The sequence below is a fragment of the Neophocaena asiaeorientalis genome, unplaced genomic scaffold (genome assembly GCF_003031525.2).
Source record: "Neophocaena asiaeorientalis asiaeorientalis breed wild unplaced genomic scaffold, Neophocaena_asiaeorientalis_V1.1 scaffold275, whole genome shotgun sequence".
NCBI classification, from domain to species: Eukaryota; Metazoa; Chordata; class Mammalia; order Artiodactyla; family Phocoenidae; genus Neophocaena; species Neophocaena asiaeorientalis.
The window spans coordinates 4,547,178-4,553,177 of record NW_020173679.1 but is presented as its reverse complement, the minus strand read 5'-3'; the positions used below and the strand labels follow the sequence as shown (position 1 = coordinate 4,553,177).

Sequence of the window (6,000 nt, the reverse complement as noted above, 5' to 3'; positions counted from 1 at the left end):
GCACAGGGTCTGGCCTTGAATCTCAAAACACAGATGCACTGCTCGTGTCCCCTTATGCTCACTTGGGGAGGCCCCTTGTCAGGCCCAGGTCTGGGCACTGAGATGAACAGGCACAGCCCCTAGTTACGGCTCCATGTCTCCTGGGCAAACCAGCTTGGACAGGAAAGCGCAGTCAGTGACAGTGTGCGTTCTGGATTCCGGCTAGCCTGGGTTCAGATCCCGGTTCCCCACGTGTGTGCCTTTGGGCATCTCCCTTAACCTCTCAGAGCCTCAGTTTCCTCATCTGCAAAACAGCGATCACGGTGCAGACCTTGCAGAGCTGTGATGAGGACCGTACGAGATGATGGATACAGGGCATTCAGCATAGCGCCTAGTGCATACTAAGTGCTCAGTGACTGTCAGCTCTGTGTCTTACTAATAGTACCATGATGAGAGTGTGAAAAAAGGGCTGGGGAGAACAATGAGACAGCAGGAAATTCTGCCTCCTGGGAGAGAGTCCTGGAAGGCTTCACAGAGGCGGTGACATATAGGTTGGGCTCTGTGGGGTGAGTAGGAGTTTCTGGTCAGATGACCAAGGACTTTGGTTCAGTAAATATCTATCTGGTATATGTGCTGTGGTCATGCTGAAGAGGGTCCCAAAACTTAAAGAAAAAAGAGTCAGTCCCCACAATGAAGCAGGCCTTAGTAAGCTGCTGTGTCTGCAGGGAGAGAGTTGTAACCTCTGGTGAGCGGGGCAGAAAAACTGTTGAAAACTGCGCTTCAAGTACATCATACCACGTGACAACAGCTATGACCAAGGTTTGCATGTACTCCGTGGAGAAAACGGAGGTGGGAAGCTCGTTAAGTTTCCTCAGCCGTGGGAGGTTTGAGTGGTTCTCCCAGTGGTTGGTGGCCTGGTTGCATGAGTGCATTCACGCGTGTTCCCTCTGAGCTAGACTGTCAGAGATGGCACTTAAATTTAAAAGCTTCAGCCGCACGGCCCACTTTGGTGTTTACCAGTGACCTGCCCTCTCACCTCCCAAGTATACAGATCCCTTCCTCTCCAGGATGAAAACAGCCCCGGGGGAGCTCCCTGGGCCAGGCACCCACAGCCTCTGACTGGTCTGGAGCTCTTGGTGCCCTGGGTGCCAGCCCTGAGCAGCAGGGCCCCAGCTTCCCCTGCCTGTCCTTCCACAGTAGGTGAGCTGGGTCCCTAGAAGTTGGCCTCCCCGGGCCTGTCACTTGCAGACAGAGTGTGGCATTAAGTCAACAACCTGTGGAAGCAGAGAGGAGGAAAGGGAACCCCCGGCTGCCTGCTTTCTTGGTCCTCTTCTGGGTCACAGATTTCCGGCCATGTCCTCACTTGGTAGAAGGGACAAGGGAGCTCTCTGGGGTCTCTTATAAGGGCATCAATCCCATTCACGAGGGCTCCACCCTCATGACCTAAGCACCTCCCAGAGGCCCCACCTTCTAATGTCATCACATTAGGTGTTAGGATTTCAACATATGAATTTTGGCAGGACACAAACATTCAGACTATAGCACCACCTGCCTCTTTCTTGGTCCACCTCCAACCTTTCTACTTCTCCAGCTGGAGGGCCCGTAGCAGGTCCCAGGAGCCTGGTCCTTCTTCAGCAGGTGAGGCAGGGAGAACCTTTACTTGAGTGGCCCCATGCCCATCAATAGGGAGACATGGTCACCCTTGTTTGAGGGGAGGGGACACAGGGCAGGGGCCAGACAAGCAGCCCACAGCCATACCTACTTTTGGTGATTTGCTGGCCCCAGGGGCGAGGGGCACCGGGCTGAACTTGTCCTTGACACTGCTCGTCCTCAGATCATCAGCTTCCTTGGTGTTTTAGGGCTCTTCAGAGAAGTAATATATATATATATATATATTAAGATTTATTAGAAGGAATTGGCCTACATGATTGTGGAGGCTGACAAGTCCTGTGATCTGCCTTCTACAAGCTAGAGAGCCAGTGGTGTCATCCAGTTTGAGTCAAAGGCCAGAGAGCCGGAGAGCCGACTTGTAAGTTCCATCCAAGGGCAGAAGACCCATGTCCCAGCTTAACTCTCAGGTAGAAAGCAGCTTCTCCCTTCCTCCACTTTCCATTCGGGCTCTCAACGGATCAGATGATGCCCACTCCCCCAGCCCCTGCCACTGGGGAAGGCGAGCTACTGAGTCTACCAGTTCAAACGTTAATCTCATCCAAATAAACCCACACAGACACACCCAGAAATGATGTTTGGCCTAAAAGCTGGACACCCCATGGTCTGGTGAAGTTGACGCATAAAAGTAACCATCACGGGCTTCCCTGGTGGCGCAGTGGTTGAGAGCCCACCTGCCGATGCAGGGGACGCGGGTTCGTGCCCCGGTTCGGGAAGATCCCACATGCCGCGGTGCGGCTGGGCCCGTGAGCCATGGCCGCTGAGCCTGCGCGTCCGGAGCCTGTGCTCCGCAACGGGAGAGGCCACAACGGAGAGGGGCCCGCGTATGTCAAAAAAAAGTAACCATCATACTTGGCCTGGGAGGCAGGGTGGTACAGTGGTTAAGACCAGACAGTGGGTTAGACTCTCACCTCTGCCACTTGCTAGCCATGTGGCCTCATCCCTAAAGCCAGGATAATGATAGCAACTACTCAGAGCCCAGCCTTGTCAGCACTAAAGTTTCTGGTACACAGAAAGCACGCCAGGGGAAAAATGCTTGTCGTTATTATTATTATTATTTTTTTTTTTTGCCTCTGGGGGATTCAGAGTCAGGCATTTGATCATGGAAATTCCACAGTGGGTTTCAGGGCCCTTCTGTGGGTCTCTCATCTATCTACCACTGCCTGGTGTTGGTCCCCCTGGCAAACCCAGAGAAGCACACAGCCATCTGCTCTCAGGAAGCCTCTGGCCAGGCAGGAGCGGGTCCTGGCTGACCGCACACAGACCCCAGTCATGGACCCTGCCTCTGGGAGGATGGTAGAGTCTCAGTGAAGAAGCAAGAACCACGCGGAAAATTAACTCAGATAGGACCTTCTCCGGGGTCCGAGGGTCCCAGACGATCCAGGAACCGGGGGTGGGGGAAGTGTCCCCTGAGAACATGCACCTTGAAGGAGGACAGATCCAGATCAGAAAAGCAAACAGGCAGGAATTCCCTGGTGGTTCAGTGGCTAAGACTTGGCGCTTTCATACTTTCACTGCTGTAGCCTGGGTTCAATCCCTAGTCAGGGAACTAAGATCCTGCACGCTGCGTGGCATAAATGAAAGAATGCATGAATGAATGAATGAACAAACGGATGAATGGAATGTGATGCTGATAAAAGGCTAAGCGGATCAAAAAAGATGGCTCTGTTTAGATAAGCACCCTAACAATGCCAGTGACGACGGCCACCTTTAGAGACCACCTGTCACCACCTGACACAGGATCATATTAATGATGGCAAACATTAACTGTGCACTTGCTGTATGCTGTCTTGGTCCTAATCTCTTTACATTTGCTATTTTTAATAGCAACCCTATGAGGTATGATTCTCCCCATCATCCCCCTTTTACAGAGGCGAAAACTGACTTAGGTCGAGTCGCCAGAGGGACCTCAGCTCCCAGGTTGGCATCCAAGGTCCCAAACAGTTGGGCCGAGTCCTTCCTTCATAAATTCCGGCCACCTTGATCCCCGTCAGGTTTCAACGCCCCAGGCAGGTCTCCTTCAGTTCCTTTCCTGCCGCCACTGCCAGCAAGGATTGAGACTCCACCACACTATCTGCGGGGCTGCAGAAGTTATTTTACCTCTCTGGCCTCAGTTTGCTCATCTATAAAATAGAGATAATCACAGACCCTGCCTCACAGGTGCTTGTTTAAACATGATAATGCATCTGAAACCTCAGCACCGTACTTGACATGTGTACAAAACATTCCGTGACAGTTGCTACTGAGACTTGCACTCCTGCTGCCAGAGGTGTGATCATGGGAGGGGCTGTCAGAGTTTTCACCAAGGCTGAAAGCACCTACAGCCTTTCCCCCCAGCCTGGAACCCTCAGTCTGCTCACAACTAGTGGAGCTACTGACTGCAAAGAGACGCAGAGACAAAAATGATCCTGAGGGTCCTAGTGGACCTTCTTCCTAATTCAGGGGTATGTGGTAGGCAGCCACTAGTACACCAGCCAGCTCTCAGTGGTTCTGATCCACACACTTCATTTCATGGGACATTCCGGGATCTAGGCTTGCTGCTAGGTGCTGAGGATAGATGCTGGGACGTGGTCCCCAGCTCCAGGGGAAAGAGCTGGTTGGTCCACCATGTGACCCAGGAGGCCATACCTGTCAGCTGTTGCACTGACCCCACCTGAAGACAGCTTCAAAGAGAAAGGAGAAGAGAAATAACTAGCGGTGGAGTGCCCCTCTGCACAGAGAGCCTTGGTTCCAGAACCCGAGAGTACAGCTTTGCCCGGGCTTTTGCTATAATGCCATCTTTTGCTTTGCATCTCGCATTACCGGTCTCTTCTGACCATCACCCTGGGATGTGATAGTGTCGTTCTCTCATAGATGAGGTGGTTGAGGTTTGGGGAAGCTGCATTACTTGTTCAGTGTCACACAGCTTGTGGCGGATGGAGCTGAGACTTCACACCCAGGCACCCTGACCCCTAGGAGACACGTCCTGGAAGGAATCATCCCCCTGACACACACACCACCTCCTCTAGACTACACTGAGAAGCCTGGGGCTGGTGACACAGACACCTGTGTCCTCCACTCACCCCAGCTGGGAGAGCTGTCCTGGGACGGCCTTTGGAGTCAGTCACAGCTGCTGTCAAACACTCTTCCTTTTACTCAGCAGTGTTCCTTGGCTGCCGTCTGCCAGGCTGCTGTTCTGCAACCCGGGTGTCTGCCGATGACCCGGAGTGTGCAGGAGGGCTTTTTGGTGTAAGCTCCTCGGGCACAGGGATTTTTCTGGTTTGTGCCTGCTGGTAGCATCCACGAATATTGGTTGAATGACCAGTATCCGGTACCAATATGAGAAACAGATTGGGAACAGCTGAGGCTGCTTTCTTAGCCAGATAGTCAGGGAAGGCCTCTGGGAGACATTTGAGCTGCGTCCTGAGTGCATGAGTGAGTGCCTGCTGTGTCCCCGGCACCGTTCTGAGCTCTAAACTTGGATTATCTCATCCAGTCCTCACAATAACACCCTCAAGGACGGGTGCTGTGATCCCGTGTTACAGACGAGGAAACTGAGGCACGACAGTTATTGCAGCTTGTTCTTGCAAAGCCAGGATTCGACCCAGACTCGCTCTCTTTCCCAGGAACCTAAGCCATAGCTCCAGCTCTGTGATAGCCATGCAGAAAGGGCCAGACCTTGGCTTCCTAGTCTCTGGCCATCTGGAATTCAGGCCTTCGGCGACAGGGCTGCTAGACAAGGCAGGATGGTTGCCTCTCAACGCGGTCCCAGGCTGCACAGAGACCTGGAGTTCGGCTCTCGATTTGGTGGATGGGAAGACCGTGGCTGGGTGGGTGGGCAGGGCCCCCTGCGGGGACCCTTCCTCTGGGGGAAAGATGCCTGGTGTCCTGAAATTGGCTCTTACCAACAGAGGTCAGGCCCCCGATCCAGCCGGCTGTTCCTTGCCTGCTGGCTCTGCTGGACCAGCACAGCTGGAGACCATGGCCCTCGCCTCAGCATCACGGAGAAAACAGCTTATGCAGGAGGACCAGCCGGGAGCTGGGGCCGGGGTGACGGCCAGAGGACTGGGCTGCATTCAGACACCACAGCTAGCTGCGGGTCCAGCCTGTCCCATCGTCGGCTGTGACCCTCTGGGATGGTGGCAGGGCCCTGTGGCAGCCAAGGCAGGTGGGCTGCAGGTGCCTCCGCTGTCCCTGTTTTCCTGTGACACACACGTTACCAAACAGCAGAACAGAGGCCCAAACCCACTAATGACCCTAACTTTTATCAGGCTCCATTTAACTATTTCCCTCAAATGAAGTCATTTAGTCTTTATAACAATTCTTTGAAATGAGGAGTATTGATTCCCCCGCCATTTTAAATATGGAGAAGTG

The 6,000-nt window shown here is 53.4% G+C and overlaps 1 protein-coding gene across 1 annotated transcript in view; it reads left to right on the top strand.

The window, feature by feature from the left end:
- Nucleotides 1-6,000, top strand: part of KAZN (kazrin, periplakin interacting protein) — a 1,100,080-nt gene that overhangs the window by 1,034,624 nt on the left and 59,456 nt on the right. The gene's annotated exons all lie outside the window — the stretch shown is intronic.